Below are 19,412 nucleotides of genomic sequence, written 5' to 3' on the forward strand. Positions count from 1 at the left end.
AACTGCTTGTGGGGGTAGAAAAGTGGTGGAAATGCACTTAAAGTAACGAGTTATAGACTTGTTTCAACAAGTCCACATTTTAGCATTCTGTTTTGTCAGCATCTTGGGTTAATCATACTACTATTTTTAAAAAGTACTCATCTAATTGTCCTTGATTAGAAATTTCTAGGTTTGTCTCCGATTCTGGAGGTAGGTTGAAAACTGTGGTGTTACAAAAATGTCCAATCCTCTACATTTTTGTGTGTTACACAAGTGGAAGACTGAATGGGCATTATATTGACAAGTGGAGTTAAGGTAATGTAGTCTGTAATGGAGTTGATGTAGGAAAGTGTGGATAACACCACAGAAATGGACAGGAAGGGATGCAGCCTTTAAGTCGAGAGGAACAGAAAAGCATTGCATTTGTTTGGTGCATTACAGCAATGCAGGAACAGATGTTTGTAATAAGGTTGAGTTGCTCTAATATTGTTGGGGTTGTGAAATGTGCCTTGAAAAGATAAGAACAATCATGCAACAGTTCAATATTTTTTTTTTTGCCTTTTAGGTACAAATGCGGTTGGGCGCCGGGCTGGCATCACGACACAGTAAAACTCCACTGCCAAACATGAGCGGACAGGTGATCCGCTGTGGCGACCCCTAACTGGGAAAAGCCGAAAGAAGAAAGTAGAAATGCACTTTGAAGATTCCAGCTGCTTGTGGCTGCTCTGACAATATTGCACTACTGTTACCTCTCTGCCTAGCAGTGCAATAGTATTGTCAAAGCGTCCAAAAGTGGTCATTAACGAGCTGCAGATTTGAGTGCCAGTGGACAGTGGACACGGCCATTTTCAAGAATAAAGTCTGACTCATGAGTTGCACGAGAGAGGATCATTTTTTGGGGAAAGCCTGCTACCATCTTCTCCGTTTTTCTTTAGTGCACACAACAGAGAACACGGGTATATATACTTAAGTGTTTTTAATGCATGTAAAGAACTTCATTCTGTTTTTCAAACCATTCCTTCAGTTTGTTGTCCTCAAGTAACCCAGCTTCGTGTAAGCTCAATTTTCTAGTGAAGCGCCTCATGGAAGCTGCAGCCCTGTTAAACGAATTGCACAGCATGCAGTGGAATTGGATATTTGGTTTGCATTTTTCTGTTGCTTCCATAACATGTAGTATACATGCTATAGTGACCAAGCACCCTGTTCTGCTTGGTTATTTTGTTAATGGCACCTCTTTCCAAATCAAGGGAACGTGGTATCAGGGGTGTACTTGACCATGTTTAGCATTTGCTTACATGAGCCTTCATTTGGTGTTGCAGATTACACAACTCAGCTGAGCTGTGCACAGGTCAAGTATCTCATATTTGAGTGTTTATAGGTTCATAGGTGAATACTAGGCTAATGACCACTAGGGCCTTTGTCTAACCTTGCTATCCACAAGTCATACTATGGATTTTGTTTCTGTAACAAAAAAAAACAAAAACTTTGAAGCAATAAAAGTGTAGTAATTGACCAGAGTTTACTTCAGAAGTTTACAGTTTTTAACAATGTTAATTTTTGTGTTATCCAGTGATCAAAAATGCTTCATTATTTTAAATTAGGACTATTTTGTGATGGTTATAAGCATTTTGTTTTCATTCTTTTGAGTAGTTCTGAATAGAGCTTCACTTTTTTTTTTTTTGCTTATTAAATTACATTTTAAAAGCTCTCAACATAAGATACCAAACTGGTCATTTTTTTGTCTCTTCTTTGAAGATTTCATAAATTGTCAAGTAACTAAACCCTCCAAAAGAAAGTGTTTAAGGAAGGGCCTTCGTTGCAGAAACAACTATGTGGCTCAGATGTTTTCCTCAAACAGTATTGCAAGTTACAAAATGTCACTGTAGTATATTAACAGATGTTCATCATTCCTGCTGCTGCCATAGCTTCTGGGTTGTCTTGCCCAAGACACAGCAGCTAGCCAGCTTCCAGAAGCCCTGGATCCCTCCCTCTGATCTACTGTTAATTGCTGATTGGTCTGTTCTGATAAGGGAAAATCCTCAGGACTGACTTGCCGTCTCATGGAGAAGCATCTTTGAGGCTTCAGAATAGCAGCAGCTGATACTTCAGCTTTTTTGTCTCTAGCAGATATGTGAGGAAAGGATCCCTTCCTCACATAAGATTTAATTGTTTTTTTTTTTTAAGAATTCTTATCTTATTTATATGTAAAAATGCAAGAGTTCCCTTTGCGACACGTGCCCACTCAGAAATTTACATTTTATCTTTACTTACAGAAAGTGTTTTTTTTTTCCTTGTTCAGCTGTTATGACCCTTTAAGAAACCCAGTATTATAAACTACGTTTTTTTTCCTGCCTAGGCCACTGTATTTAGCCTCACATAGGATTAGGGGCTTATTTGTTATCAAATGTACTGCTTATGCAGACATTTTTTTAATTGTAAATAAAAAACGGGCACTACCAAAAGAGCAGCCAGTTTTGCTATTTTTTTAATTGTTTGGTGTGGGGGCAGTGTTTTTACTTGGGCAGAGATTATGGCAGTACATGTAGTGCTTTTGTTAACATTGTGACAGCTTACTGCCATTTATACTGTCAGACTAGGTTTTATTTCATTGGAAGTACTAATAGGGTTTTATGTCATAGTGTGTGTGTTGGAATGTGTACTGCTTATTCTCACACTATGGCAACTTACCCACCATTTTCAGTGTTGGTCCAAATTTACTGATAAGGGATTTGGACATTTTATGGCTTTACAGTTTTCTCTTGTAGGGAAAGTGTACTGCTTGTGTGCACGCTATGACAACTTGCCTTCTAGACTGTACTTTTGAGGAAAAATGACAGGAAAGTTGTCAGTGTAAATTCCCTAAAAAGTGATGCTGATAGCATTGTATGTATGTTTGTACATTTACGTGGGAAGGCCTGAAAGAGTTCATGCTGTGGCATCTTACCAGCAATTTTTGTCAGACTAGTTTTTAACTTCAAAGAGCTCTTGACAGGATTTTAGAATACTGCTTGTGCATAATGGTGGTTGGGGACTTTGTCAGGGAAAAGTGCAGGTGTGCTGTTTCTGTGAACTTTTAGACAACTTGCCTTATGACCAACGAATCCCAGTAGTCGTTGGGCGGCACAGTGGTGCAGTGGTTAACATTGTCACCTCACAGCAAGAGGTTCTCCGGTTCGATTCTTGGCTGGGGTGCCTTCTGTGTGGAGTTTGCATGTTCTCCCTGTGTTCGCGTGGGTTTCCTCCGGGTACTCCGGTTTCCTCCCACATTCCAAAGACATGCATCTGGAGCATTTCTCCCCGGGCCTCCGCTGAAAACAGGCTCTGTGGAACCTAGTCGGACATTCCCGGTCAACAAATGTTAAATAAATAAAAAATAAAAATAGTCCTTATCAAATCTGATGCATCCCCATCGATTACATTACATCAGGACTACTTAATAGAAAGTACTTTCCTGCGGGTCTGACTTCTGCAGTTCTTAAAATGAAGATATTCCTTATCTTGGATCCCATGCTTCTGTGCAGGCCAAATCTGCAGCTCGGCCAATAGCAGTTGCACATATATTGGCCATTTGTTGTTTTTCAGACCACTCACTCACTCTTGAGGTTTCCTCCGGTGTAGTTCTTTAGGCCACCCTAAACCAAGGTCGGTCACATCCTTTTCAGCTGTGTTCAGTGACGGTCTGAACATAGGAGAGTCATCTTTACTGGCACACTGTGTTTCTAGGGGATACTATTGGATGTATTTGTGGGGGGGGGGGGTCAATGCCCATTAAAATTTTCTGACAAATGTAACTTAATCTATAGGGTTTGAAAAACAGTTTTTCTTTTCCACTGATCTGGTGCAGATCTGTTCCTTGCATCCATGTTGGTAGGTGTTTTTCTGAAATGACTCCTAGGATGAATGAGTTGTATTTTTTTAGGGTGGGTGTATAGTACAAATAGATTTTTTTTTTCTGTTCAACTTTCCTCTTGCAGTGCCAACTTTGAAAGAGATATATTGGATTGTCTGTTCCAAATCTGATTCACAATCTTCAGTCCCCATGAAGCAGACATGTAACAGGTTTCTGTTACTTTCCGAACCTTTAGACAGGAAAGTCTGGCGGCAGGTTTCTGGGATGTCTGTAGTAGCTGAAAGTCTTGTAATTGGGCAGAAGGAGTGCTTAGTACCCAGCATATGTTCTGCTTGATTAGACATTCCTGGGTATGATATCAAATCCCCCCACTTGCCTAAGAATCACTAGAGATGGTAGGATAGGATATTTGGAAATCTTTCCATTTAAATTGACAGTTACAACTTCAGGATTCCTTATTTCAGTTTTTCCTTTATCTTTCATTTCTTTAGTGAACCATGTGGTTCTGTTCATTCCCATTTGGCAGTTGATTGTCTTTGGCTCATGAGGATTAAAAGTGATTTATTTTACACTGAATCCAAAACACACACTTCCCCACCTTCTAAACCAAACAGTATTTTCCCTCTGTTTTTCTGCTTTGCTTACTCTCGTCAGTCTTTTAACAATTGCCATTTTTTTCAACGTTTGGTATTCCAGAATGTTTGACACCGTAGATGACCCATCTTGAGTTTTATCTTTCGCTCTAGCAACGTGGAGAAGTTGCATTATTCTAGGTATTGACCCTTTTGAAACATTTTATTCCCAAGAATAGCTTTATGGTTCCATATGTTTTCTGAACTGTTAGTCTACTTACAATACTTCTTGGGCTTCATACATGGAATAGTAGTAGTGGGACTTACAAGCTAACACAATTTTGTAGTTTCCCTGTACCTCTGAAGCCATCTGTGTCTAAAAACATTTCAGAGCTTCTTTGGAAGGCATTTCCAATGAGGGTAAAGGGGCACAGTTTTTATCTTTTAGACCAAGGCACAGCATTTTGTCATTGTTGCTGACACTGGTGTGATGTGGCACATAGGAGACAAAAGACTGGATCCCTATAGCTACAAGTGCTTGGGAATTAGCTTTTCGATAACCCTCTAAGTACCTTTCTTTCCATCAGAGCAAATAGGTGGCAAACTGAGTGAAACCAGGATGGACCCTCACTAATATGCTGTACATGAAAAGGGTTTCCAGGAATTGATTCAGTTGTGTGAAACACATCAGAGATGTTGGCCTTCTTTTAAAATACAGTGTTGACCAGATAGAAATTTGTGTTTTTTTGTTTTCGCCATATAACTCAATATGAGTATATGAAATGACATAATTTGAAATGACAATGTAATCTTATATGAGAAAATGTTCTAATACAATGTTCGGCACTTGCGTATTATCGCAGCCACATCTACCTTTACTAATTTTCGCAACCACTTTTTCAACAGAAAAATTGGCTGTTTTTGAAAGCCGTACTCCTGCCGATAAGTTAGATCTTTTGTCGTGCAACATGTAGGATTTCCATAAAGAAGTGCCGCTTTCGACATGTCAAAGGTAGGAGTACATATGTGGCCATGTGAAAAAGTGAGAAGCTTATATGCTTCTTTGGGGGTATATAGCCGTCAGCGTCATTGTGGTGAAGTCTGAGTTTTTCTTTTCTGAAATGACAACTTACAAGTGTCACCGACAGTGAAGCTTTTCAACAATCCTGCCTTGTGGCAGGAAACCACACATTTTATGCGAAGAACAGCACCCACACAAACAAAATAAGATATGACACAAAAATTTGGCCATTTTGGGAAAAGCTGGAGAGTTGACAGGAGTCCGCCTGTCTTTCTTGTAATGCGGTAGTACTTAACGGTTCTGAAACCTCTCTCTCGAGGCACACCTAAAAATGGAGAACATCAGTATCTGTGCAGTAACTGAGACCTGGTTCAAGGCTCCAGAGAGCACACCTGCAATACCAGGCTACAACTCTTACCACACTTTTCGGCCACCAAACCAAGACCAAAACACTAAAGGTGGAGGAGTGTCAGTATTAACCAAGGATAATCACACCATCAGGCTAGTTGCCAAACACAATGCGTCTGAAATTCTCCAGGTGCAACTAATGCTAGGTAAGACTGCAATCCAAATCGTAGCTTGCTACAGATCCCCCACCATACCCCAAGATTCTCACTACACCTTTCTAAACATACTGGAAAATAAGATAGAACCAAGCACCCCAATACTGGGTGATTTTAACTACCCTGCCATTAACTGGGTAAACTACTCCTGTACCAACACCTTTGCCCAACGGTTCTTGGAATTCATAAATTCCAATGCCCTGGATCAACTAATCCATAGTTCCACCAGGGGCTTCAGTATCCTAGACCTGGTCATTACCAACATGGGAAATTGATGCTCCACACCAGTGGTCACCCCCTCGTTAGTCAGGTCTGACCATAAGCTAATCACCCTTAACATCCACATCCCACCCCCACCCCCCAGTAAGGAAACATCCATAAAAAACGTCTCTAAAGCCAACTTCATGCTACTCAAGTCAGAAGTGAAAAACTTCATGACACCAATGCAGACGGGAACTGAAACTTCAACTGCTGAATCCTACACTAAGGCACAGTAAGAGCACATCCACTCGTGCATGAATCGTGCCATCCCAAATAGAACCAAGATGCTCTCATCCAAAAAAGGAAGCCAGTCTGGTGGTCCTTGCCATAAGCGAACTTTTGAAACAAAAGGAAGAAACTGTTGCAGAAAAGAGGAAAATCCCAGGATGCAAAAAAACTCCCTTGCCAGCCTCAGTAAGAAACTGAGATCTCTCATAAAATCCTCCAAAGCTAGTTACGAAAATAAAATTGCCAAAGATTCCAAAGACAACCACAAAGCATTCTATAACTTTGTCAAGAATCTAAATAGCAATGCTCACATCTGCTCTGAGCAGAATGGCATTAAATATACTGATCCCAAGGATATTGCCAATATCCTGGCAGATTCAGTGCCAACTTCACCCCCCCCCCTCACCCCCTAAATGGCCCATCTCAATACCGGAAGATTGCCAAATTCCGGTAGTAACGACCACACAGGTAAAAAACGCACTCTCCAAAGCTAAGAATACAGCATCCATGGGACCAGATGACATCCTGGGCTGTGTATTACATTAACTACAATATGAACTGGCACCTCACCCAAGTGTCATGTTTAATCATAGCCTCAACTCAGGTTTCGTGCCCACTGAGTGGGGCAGAGCTACAGTTATCCCACTCCACAAGGGGGGAATCCACCTTGGATCCTGGAAACTACCATCCTATCAGTCTGACGAGCCTTATCTGCAAGGCCATGGAGCGTATTATCATGGAACTTATAAACAAAGACATTGTCAACCTTCAAACACTGGACCCCACCCAGTTTGGGTTTGTGAAGGGCAGATCTTGTCTCCTGAACCTGATTGACTTCTTCGAATCAGTCTCCAGAGCCATGGACAAGGGTAAGGTGGTCCACACAGCCTATCTAGACCATGCCAAGGCCTTTGACACCATCCCCCACTCTGGAATCCTAGATAAACTACTAAGCTGGGCATTAATCCCTATGTCACCCAATGGGTTGCTAACTGGCTTACTGATAGAACCCACACTGTAAAAGTAGCGGACTCCAAATCCAGCTCCAGACAAGTGGAGTACCTCAGGGTTCAGTCCTGGGACCGCTCTTGTTTGGCATCTACAGGCCAACACTAAAGGACTCTGGCTAACAAGTTCAATGATGACTGCAAACTGGGAGCCATTATTGAATCCCCAAATTATGTGGATACTCTACAAAAGGGCCTTACAGAAACAGATGCTTGGTGCCAGAGCCATGGGCTCAAGCTCAATGCCAAGAAATGTATAATTACCCCTTTGGGGAAAAAACCTGTACCAGTGAATTACCATATAGGTGGCAGTACACTAAACACCAAAAGTGTGATAAGAGACTTAAGGACACAGGTGAACAGTGGTCTCGCCTTCGATAACCACATCGCCACAACAGTCAGGAAATCCTTCTGTGTGGCACACCTCCTCACTAAGGGCTTTTCATCCAGAGAAAAGGAGGTCATTGTCCCACTGTACTCATCCCTCATTAGACCCATTATAGAATAAAATGCCCCGTTTGGTATGTACCTCTCAAGACATCTGCAACAACTGGAAAGGCCACAGAAATACCTCACTAAAAGAATCACAGGCCTAAAGCAGATGCCCTACGCTGACCGCCTTAAAAAAAACTTCAGCTATACTCTGTCGCATATCGTCTACTCAGAGGCGATCTCTGCTTAACATACAAGGCTATGTCAAACCCAGAGCTGTTGGACATGCTACACTTAAAGAAATCCCAATCCCTCAGAGCCACACGCTTCAGGGATCTAAACCTTGTCATAACAATAAACAAAACATGCTGGTGGGATAGGTTCCTGACCCAGAGACTCCCCAGACTCTGGAATAGATTGCCCATACATGTCAAGCAGAGTGCCTCTTTGGCCCTCTTCAAAAGGAACCTTGACGATTGGATGGGAGAATCACCCCGGGGATCACGTCAGTCACCCCCTAGACAGGGGTCCAGGGAAGCAAACAGTGTGGGAAGAAATAGCCAGGGAATTGTTATGGCTAGGCTTGTACAGGCCCTAGGGCTGATAGCCTAGTACCAACCTATGAACATACTGTGTACCTCCACTGATTTTTGCATAGTTTTGGACCACTTGTGTACATTAAAAGCAACATTTCTGTCCCTACATGTTTCTGCCAGTCTTGTCACTATTTATATATATTTTGAGTGTTTTACAGAACATTTGTCGGCACAACTACGGCTCGGAAAACAGCCGTTTTTCTTCCTCCACATGTGGTTGCGATAATACGCAAGTGCCCAATGTTCTAATATTTTGTGAATGACTCTTTAGCCATTATCAAAGATTTAGCTCGTTGATGCATAGAACGAACAAGTTCATGGCAGGGTTCAGTCATAGAAGCATTGCGCCCAAGCTGACATGAGTTCTTCAGTCGGTTGCTGCTTGTTTGTTATGGTCTTTTTTTTTTCTTTTTCCATCTCTTGACTTCAGAACAGTTCACAATTTCTCTATTGGATTTATATCTGGACTGTTAGGCCATGCTAACATTTCAGTACCATGGACCTCAAAGAAACTTGACCTTTATGACATGGGGCACCATCATGCATGAAGATGAAGTCCATTGTCCTAGTAAATCCAGTCACACAGCTGAGGGAGCAGACCTTGCTGTGGTACAGTTCTGTACTGTTCCTGCTTCGTTTCCCTGAACAGTGTAGAGCTGACCTGTTCCAAAGACACTCGTAACATCACTTGAGTGGGGTGCTTGACGTGCTGAACGATAGTCATCCCTCATCTGCTCTCCAGATTGTCTGACATATTGTACTTGCTGATTTGAAAACTGTATTATGCTGTTGTCCCTAAAAACAATCTGTTTCCAGCCGTCTTCTTACCAGTTTTTAAACTCTCACCCAGTGCAGTCTTTGTACCTTCATTTGGTTAGACAATTTCTCTCTTTCTCTCTCTCTCTCTTCAGAAGTCTGCAAGCTCTAAGCCCAGTGTCCAGAAGTCTCCATCGAACAGTTTTGGAACTCACTGTGACACCCTGTTGTTCTAGCATCCCCTCCAGCTGTCTTCTGGATGCCTTGTGATTCCTGTGGTATTCTGTGATCAGAAACAAATTATCCTGAAGAGTAGTGGACCTTCTGCGACCACATCTGCCAGAACGTCTGAACGACAGACCTTCACAAGTATTCAGTTTCTTCCGCATTCGGCTGACAGCTGGCTGACTAACTCCGACCTTCTTGGCAATTTCTGATCCAGGAACACCTTTGATCAGAATCTCAACTTTTGTATGCTTTTGTGGCGTTAAGTCAGCCTGTTTACCCATTTTTAAGACTGTCGCTGCGTCATTATGACATCATTTTTCTTAAGTAGGTAAGTAACATGTAGTAATTTCTTGCATCTTTTTCTTTTTCTTAAAGAATTAGCAAACTGAAATGATTTTGCGAATATCTGAAAAAGCCAGACTGAAAATCACTAAAGAAACGGGTAAGAAATTTTCATTATTTGTTGATATTTGTATTAATTTGGCCAGCACTGTAGATGGTATATTTTTCTCTTTCCTTTCAATGAAATTTTCTTTATGCACTCCACCCTTTCCACTGATATTGAGTAATTTCTAAATGTTCAGTAGGAGTCCGAAATTTTTTTTTTTTTTTTTGTGGTGATTCTGTTTTGGGGTAGGTAATATTGGTTCTCCCTTTGTTATGGAATTGGCCAGGGCAATTACCACAATTTAGTAGGTTTTTTTTCCCAATCCAAATCTGTTTCATCTTAATTTTCTGTGTGGGTTCTGATATATTTTAGGCACCTTTTTTATATGCTGTGCAGCAGGTACTAAAGGAGGAACTACATTTTGTTTACTAGAAAATCTTATTTGGACTTTTCTAGTTGTATACCTAATAACAGGGCCCTCTCTGAGGTTGTATCACAGGTGTTAATATATTTCTGAGTTACTAGCCTCGGGCATCAGTACTACTTAGAGGAATATTTTGTGGCCATTTCAGTAGGAGTGTCGACGGATGCATTTAATTTCTCAACATTTTCTTTGTGAAAATTAGATCTTATTGCAAACAGGTTGCTTCTTCCTAGGATTTTAACTTTTTGCTAGGAAAAGTTAACCTCTCTATCTGAATCTGCATGACTCACATATTCTAAGTTTATATAGTTGTTTGCTCTGACAATCTAGTACAAGATTAGTGTCAGAGTTGCAAGCTCTTTTGGAGTGTAATTCTATCTGCTCTGCTTCAGCAGTAGGGTATCAATAAGAACAAATCTCTCATTCGTGCCCAAGGTAATTTCAGAGGTTGATTGAGCCAGGCCATCAATTCTTCTAGAGTTCTATTTTACTTTTCAGAACCAAGTCTTTAGAAAGGCATACTTTCCTTGAATTGATGGAAAATTGGAAAATGGTGAATTCTAGAAGCTTTCTAGAAATATGTGGTGATCTGTATATACCTCTACAAGTTATTTACATACTGGAATTGTAGGTTAGGCCTAAGATTGACATTGCTAAAACATTCACCAGGTTTTCATGTATTCATATTCCTTCTCCCAGGTAAAATTAAGCTGTGGTATTCTACCTATAAGCTACTACAGCAGTGGGAATGGCAAACGTATTGCCGTAGTGTAAGCTCTACTTACCTGATATTCGGACTCCTCATTGCTGCATCCAGCTATCACCACCATCCCCCTTCTGATGTGTTTGGTTAGTTCAGGATGAGTATGCTGCTACTTAACTAGTTGGCAAGCAAGTCCTAAAGATGTTCCACTCTGCTGATTTGCCGTCTGCAGGTCTGGCCAGTAAGTAGTCAGAATGGATCAGAGGGAAGAATCCAGGACTTTTGGATTGCTGTGTCTTGGGCAAGACGCAACCCGTAGGCTAGTGCAGCAGTGACGATTTGAGCACCTACTTTTATAGGCAAGTGCAACTTGCACAGTCTGGCTTGAAAGGTACCCAAAGTGACAGTTGTGTATCTACATGGTCGTCACTGGAAAAGCAGAGCTTTGTAGAATTAGAAGTTTGAGGATGATCACATCCTTAATAAAGTATGTTTTAAAGGCAATAGCATCATAAAACTTGAAAAATAACATACCTTTCATCTTATGTGGCACTTAATATTCCTTGCGTCTGTCACTCTGATACTTGAGTAATTTCTACTATACGATTCTCTGATTTGCCTTGTCATTTGCGTAAAACTGATTTGCATGAGCCAAGCTCAGGTATTTGAGTTCCCAAGTTGTAGTGAGGATTTTGCTACTGTAAGAGGAAAAAAGTTACCCCTTACAGTGAATTGAAGTAGTAGCAGTTACATTAGTGTATTTTGCTAACTTTAAATTCAAGAAATGCATATGATTGTTATGTAGATCTTTGTTTCTGTATGTATTAAGACGTGTATGTGTATACATATGTATCACAGAAATGGTGTGCCTAACCTGATTTCCTGTCAATAATTGCATCATTGTGCTTATTCTTTGTACATGTATGTGATTGTATTTGCTGGCTTGGTGAGAGTCATGGCTGAAAAAGGTCTTTGGACCAGTCCACCTACCCTAGTAACAAATGTTAAGTAAGTTGATCTCTGGAATTGTAACAAAAGAGTGCTTGAACGGACTGTGTTTTGCATGAGTATTACTTTGTCCTTTGCAACGGCATCCTTTGTGGTTGTCTTTTTTACACCGTATTTCAAGATGCATTTCAATGCTAGCCTGAAGAGTAGCTTATTTTTATTCAGACTTTTTTTTAAATGTCACTGGCGATGTGACAAGTATCTAAAACAAGCAATGTGATTTGTAAAAACTGACTTGTTTAGCAAAATGGCTTCAGGCATATATCAGTGAAGTTTGTTTTGTGGTCAGGCACCAGTGATATTACATTAAAGGGATGATAGTACACTTCATGAAAACAGAATATTGACATTTGAGTGGAGATTTCCTTTAATGGGCTACCAATGCATAACTCCTTATGCAGATGTTTCACCCCGTGCATTTATATTATTGGAGTAGCTGTTTATAACTTACTGGTAAAGTACAGTAGTTTGGTAAAAAGGCCTGGTGTGATGCATGTGGGCATTTCAGACACTTTCTGAATCTGTCCTTTCAATGAAACATTTTGTCTTGGATGGCATCTCCGGTAGTTCATTTTGGGGGATTTTTCTGCTATTTTTCCATAACCTGTATTCAGCATGGTATGTAGTCATTGTTGTTACAATGCAAGAGCTCTCTGCAGGGACCATATCGGTTTGGGAAAATGCATGATTCCATTGTAATCTGTACTTCAGGTTGTAGACCTTAGTTATTAGTTGGTGCACAGTAGGTTTGCCCTCTAATGTGATGCATTTGTTCTTGTTATGCTGTTACTTAGTATTACTTACAGGCACTATCCACTTGCTTTGCCTAGTATTACTTACACAGGCACTATCTGCTGGCTTTGCCTGTCCTGCAGTAACAAATTGGCTTCTGTTTAGCAGTGTGGGAATTTAGTGTTCTTGTCCTTGGGGTTGCATACTTTGGTGGTGTGCAGATTTTCCCCCGCTCCCTTTCTACAACATGTTGACCTGTAGATATTTGTTCCTTTTGTCATTTGTAAAATTGATGGATTTTGGAAACTGTTTTTCTCATATACTTATTTATTTGTATATTGGACAAGCACTTGTTTGGTATGCTTCCTACCCACCTCCTGATTTTCAATGCCAGATATGTTTTTTTTTTTCCCCTCCCCCCTCCATATTCCTGAAAGTCAGGTACAATATGTCCACTGAAAACTTCACCTAAACTGTAGTCTTATTTTGACAGACAAGTGTGTACCTGCCCCAAGACTAAGAATTGATGCCATGTGTTTGTTTGTGAAGCACATTAAATGCTGTGGAATTTAAACATTGTCCTTTGTCTCTTTCATGTGTAACTTGTTATTTCAGAATGTTAACATGGTCGTACTTACAAGTTGAATGGAGAAATGTTGCGACATTGGCTGGCACTCTTCATGGAACTGTATTGTTTATGATTCCTTTTGAGAGAATGGTATTGGGAGTCCTTCCCGAAAGTAGACTGACATTACATTGAAGATTGACCCATTTTGGAAACTAATTTATTGTACATTGCACTATGCTTGTTCACTGGAATGTGTATACACGTTTTTCTGTGTAATTAGTCTGTTTACATTTCTGTTTTTTTTTTTTTTGTTTTTTGTTTTTGTTTTGTTTATGAAATGTTTTGTATTTCCCCCAGGCTGACCCTGAAATTGGTCAGTCAGTGTACTAACCTGGTAAACAAAAATAAATATGAAAGTCTTTTTTTAATTTCAGAGGTGAGATGCATTCCGCTTCCTCTCCCTTCAGTTGTGAAGAAAGTAACATGTTTTTGCTCAGTGGACTTAGTTTTTACTGTTCCAAAATAGTTTTTACTGTTCCAAAATGTTTAATTAGTAGAATTGTCTGACACTGTGTAATCTTTTTCAAAATGCCCAGTGGGGTAGAGGTTCATGTAGCAGAAGTTTTACTAGTGCCCGGTAATGACTGAGACCAGAGGACTTGCTTAAATACATTTATTTTACCAAAATCTACACACGAGTAAACCAAAGGAAGAGTGTAAAGGTGCACTTTCAGTTGTAAACCACATCTCTTTATCATAATGTCATGAGTTAGAACTGGCTGACCCCCTTTTCAAACAAAAAGTGTCAAGATGTACAATACCAAGACAGTAAACACAGTGGTCATCATGAGTCTTGAGGCAGCATCTCAAAGCCTTGTCTATTACTATATTGTCAAACAGCAGTAATCTGACTACTTCAAAGAAAATGTGTATATATCCAAAGAATATTTATATGTAAATAACTTTAAAATTAAAGTAAACAAAAGGCTGTATGAGAGAGAACCAGCTGCACTTTCCAGAAAATGGCAGGAAACGGGGCTAACTTGCACATGCAAACACACTTGGTGAAGCAATAGCTACAGCTATGGAGAAACTACCTCTAAAGTGGAACATCTGCAAAAAAAATCCCAAAACTAGTATGAGAAGAGGAAATTAGAAGAAAATAGTGAAAGCAAAAGCCCTTTGCTGCTGGAGCTTTGTATGGAGTGCATCTAACCCTGAATGTCTCAATGAAATATGAGGAATGTTTAGGTGTGCATGACACTAGGAGAGGAGGCGGAGCTTCAGGGGTGAACAGCCAGAGATGCCAGCCTTAGATTGGATAACCCACACCTTGAAATAGATCAGATCCTACAAATCAAGAAGAGAAAGGCACATACCCAGGCAAGGTTTTACTGGCCAAGAATAATGAAAAGTTGAGAAGTTTGTGCTGAATGCCCTAAGTGCCAGAAAACAGTCACTTACCTAGGCTTTAAAGATTCTTTGATTCTGATGCCCATTATAGTGGTGCCATTCACAGGTATTGCTGTAGACATTGTTATGCCTTTATTAGAACCCAGCAATTAATTTTAATGCATTTTGGTTATTTTTGATAATGCAGTGAAGCACCTTGGGGCTATTCTATGTAGGTCTAATGTTTAAATCTGTAGCTAGAGATACTTGGGGTACCCATATTCTGAAAACTAATACTAAGAGAATATTCACCAACCAGGGGACTCTTTATGTCTAGAATAATACCAGCTGTGTCAGTGCTTGTGGGTCAAGTAATTGTGTGCCATCTCCAAGCTGATTGGTTTTGCTGTCCAGTTAAAATGCTTTGCAAACCAATGTTGAGAAAAGGTATGGGGAAAGATTGTAAAAATTGGTTCAATATCTTGTTTGCTATTACAGAAGTACCATAAGCCTCTACCATGTTCAGTCCTTTTGAGTTGTATTGCAGACCCTGTTGAGGATGCTTGGGTACTGCCAGAGAAACTTGGAAAGAACCCCCCCCCCCCACTTACAAACAGGGTGGGGAAAGTAAGATTTCTAACTACATTAACTCTAACAAATGTCTCTAATGGCAAAAGCCAAAGAAAACAGTTTTGTAGGCATCAATGGGATTATTCCAGTATACCGGCCTTCCTTTTGGGTTACCTGATGCCTCTCTGACCTTTCAAAAATTAATGGACACGGTCTCTGTAAAATGTGCTGCAGCTTACCTAGGGGGTGTGGGTACACCCACAGGACTGGGATAATCTAAGGAACAGGCTCTACTAGACCATGTTAATTACCAGTGCCTCCAGAAACAAGCTAGGCATGACACAAGTAAAAATATATAGGGATTAAACTTCAGAAGGAAGAGTAATTACAGGCTGTAAGAAACAGCACCACAAAGCAAGAGAGGGCATTCTTTGAGTTAGCTGGGTACCATTTTGCATCATTAGTTTTCTTAGTTACAAGTTCAAGTAAAATGGACGCTGTGCTTTTAATGAGATAAAAGAAAATACTATGTTTGGAACCAGTACAAGCCCAAGTCTTTTATAGGATGATAATGTGAAGTTTTTGACACTAATTTGTCAGATGGACAACACTTCAAAGGCGATCATTAACTCTTCTACTTTTCTCCAATGCTCTATTATTGCAGAGTTGATATATATGTTAGGAGTGTGGGGGTCTCCCTACCCATGGGAAAGGGCCTGCCCACTGTTTGTTTTTTGTGCAATCAGTTATTCCCCAAAATCCACTTTTAGAACTGTTAGGCAAATAGTGTTTGCCATATCTTCATGAATCCTATAGTATGTACAAGTACTGATGTATCAGAGATGAGCTTAAGGGCAATGTTATCACGGCCCCTTTGATGGGGAAGAACATCCAATACACGAGTCAAAACCTGTGTAGAGCAGAAACCAAGTATTTCACTTTTGAGCGAGAATTCTTGGCAATTAAGTGGGCATTATCTCCATTTATTACCTTAATTGGCAGAGAATTTACACTGTAGTCAGTATGCCACTGTTATGGTTGGACAGAAAGATGGGAATCACAAAACTATGGAAGGTGGGCACTGTCCTTGTAGCCATGATGAGGCTGAGACCAGGCTCTTCCCACCATAATTTACGTGGCCTGTTTTGGGCTCATAGTATATTTATCGGGCCTGAACCTGAGGGTTTCTAGTTTAGGTATCATTGCAACAGTTTGGTGGTTCTCTACAGAATGGTGTCTCAAAATATGAAAATGTAAATAATGTATGTAAACTTTGTAAATAGACCTGTTGCTGTTTTAAATTATGTGATAAACATTACATGTAACTTGCTTTATGAAGGTAGGTATTTGTCTGTGTCTGTGTTAGGCACAAGAGTATTCGTACATGGTTCAGATAATAGAACCAACAGTGTATAAAAGAAAGGACTGCCAAACCAGAGAAATTACCCTGTCATTGATGGGGAAATGGTTGCTTGTAATGTCAACTGTCTCTCTCTCGTGCTACAATAAGGAGGAATCACTGTGTACTGCTCTAAGAAGACTTGGACATCTTCCTGTGAAGGAATCCAGAGGAGAGAGGGACTTGTATGCTACAGGCTGATGCGTACTGCTTAACGATGAGAAACGAATTATTGGACTTGGTTTTAAGTAACTATTGCCCTGTTTGTGAGGGCTCAGACTTATTTTGGCTCTTTTGGTTGTGCAAGAGAGAGCCTATGCTACTGCCTTTTGTTTCACTGTGGAATAAAAAACTACATCATGATATGTAGTCCAATCTCGCCTACATTCTTACCCGTGGGTTCGGAGACGAACCTCTGCTCCAACTCGGCCATACTGTAGCCCAAAGTCTTTCAATTGGCTGGGCTAAGAGGTATCCCATGCTGCACTGCTCCCTTTCCCCAGATCTCGTTTGCCGCTCATAAAGCTCAGACGTGGTCCCACTCTTGGCTGTGGCCAAGTATAACTTTTTGTCTTCTTTGACTAAAATTTTGCTCTAAAAGATATTTTCATAGCTAGGTGTGTGTTGGTTTGTGGAAGCTGTTTTGTGTGGCCTTTTGTGGCTTTTGTCATCTCCCAATGGGCTAGGCCTGTTTCAGTTAGAGGACCTAGTCCTACCTTGATTATCTGTTTTCCCTTCTGTGCTCGTTTTGTGTTTAGGTCCCTATCCCCTCCGGGCTAGGGCTGTTTGTTAGAGGACCTAGTCCTTCCCCTTGTTTTTCCTGTCAGGACCGTTTGAGTTAGAGGTCCTTGTGTGTTGTCTGTAGTTTATTAGATTCTAGTTCCTGCACTTGTTGCTAGTGTTAGTTTTACTGTTGTGTTGTGTCTAGTATCCTGCCGACCATGTCTAAGGATACAAAAGAACACAAGCCTTTGGGCTTTAAGAAATGTAGTAAATGTGGGTACAAGATGTTGATTACTGATTGGCACTCTGTGTGTGTTTATTGTTTGGGGGCTATACACCTTCAGGAGTCTTGTGCGTTCTGTCACGCATTCAGCCCTCGTGTTCTTCAAGAAAAGAAGAACAAACTAATTCTGAAGGGGCTACTGAAACCCTCCTTCGAGGAAGATTTGGAGAGGTCTTCTAGTGCTAAGTCCTCTCCCTCTAAAAGAGACAAAACATCCAAAGCAAAAATAACTCTCTGGCTCCGTCTGTATTATCGGAGCCTCCGGAGAAAGTTACTAAGTCTACTGTGGCATCCTCTGTTCCACTGTCGTCTGTGCTGAAGGAAGTTTGTGAATCAACAGAACCTACATTGGCTCCCAGCCTCTCGGAGCCGGTGACCGAGATACTAGCTCAGAGCCGGTCTCCAATATTTAGACCGGTTTCTCCTCCTCGCAGGTCTCCTTCTGAGAGGAGGTCTAGATCTCCTACCTTGTCCTCTAGGTCTTCCAGGACGTACTCTGATGTGGATAGAGTGGTGCAGAGACTGCTCAAATCACCGTTGCTGGCTAAATTGCTTTCGGCACCAGCCCGGTCTGCTCCGGAGCCCATCACCCATCCATAGTCGATAGATCCCCCGAACAAATCTCAGCCTTCGGAGCCAGAGTGGTCGACACACTCTGATGCTTCTAGGTCGGCTCCGATAGCCCATCCTGGCTTATCTGCTCCGATCTCAGCTCTGACCCTTTCGGCTCTGTCCACGGGGTCCAGGACGCATGGTTCCTCAGTTGGACCCGAGGGGGAGGTTTCAGGATGCTCTTCGGCTCCTAGCCTCCCTCTCGGTGATTCGGCTCGGGTGAGCCTGACCCTTGTTTCAGCTTCGGACCTTGTCCCTTCTGCTCCGAGGTTTTCCACGGTTGGTTGATCTTCGGAACCGGGGGGACCAGCTTTTGAGGTCATGCAGCTGAGGACCTGGCCAGCATGCTCCGGATCATACAGCACTGACACTCTATTCCCTCCAGCTCCGGTATCGGTCTCTAATCACCCCCTATCTTTGGACAGCGGTGACCCAAGGCCTCAGGATACATCCATGAGTGGTCCCCAAATTTCTGAGGGCCCCCCAGAGTTTTTGCCTGAGGAGCCACCCAGAAAAAGAACATGCAAGAGGAAGCACATCGGCTCCCAGGAAGAGTCTTTCACATCAGACACCACCGGCCTCGAGGAATCCGAGGGGGGACCCCCAACTCATCCTCTGAGGATATCTCTTTCTCTGATATCATTGAGACCTTGAAGCAGAGAGGCGACTGGCCCTCAAAACCCCCCTCCGAGGAGGAGTCTGTGTTCCTGAAGACCTTTGGGGCTCAGCCCTCTGCCTCCAGGGTTTCTCCACCCTTCGAACTCCTGGGTCTGTTTTGTCAAAGGGTGTGGAAAACCCCTGACACTGTGGAACCAGTCCCTAGGAGACCCAACAAATTTATGTCTGCCCCCACTGACGAAGTGTTTCTCATGAAGGGTGTTCAGTAGATGCCATGGTGGTGGCAGCGGCCACCAAGAAGGAACTGGCTGAGACTTCATCTACTGTCCATCCCCTAACAAGGAGTCTAGGACCATGGACCGGTATGGGAAGCGTATGTTTTCTTCAGCGGCCTTTACTCTGTGGTCGCTGAATTACTTGTCACATTTTACATGGCTCTAAAGAAATTTCCTGAAAGAGCTTGGGGATTCTCTGCAGGGTAATGTTTCTGACGCAGTGG

General features: G+C 41.6%; 1 long non-coding RNA gene across 1 annotated transcript; it reads left to right on the top strand.

The window, feature by feature from the left end:
* Positions 1-782: 782 nt before the first annotated feature.
* On the top strand, positions 783-13,749 carry LOC122813995. The gene is made up of 2 exons (XR_006366755.1): positions 783-935; positions 9,421-13,749. It is a non-coding gene; the product is annotated as an uncharacterized LOC122813995 (long non-coding RNA).
* The last annotated feature ends 5,663 nt before the right edge of the window (positions 13,750-19,412 follow it).

The sequence above is a fragment of the Protopterus annectens genome, chromosome 10.part0 (assembly GCF_019279795.1).
Source record: "Protopterus annectens isolate FY-2018-M chromosome 10.part0, PAN1.0, whole genome shotgun sequence".
Lineage (NCBI taxonomy): Eukaryota > Metazoa > Chordata > Ceratodontiformes > Protopteridae > Protopterus > Protopterus annectens.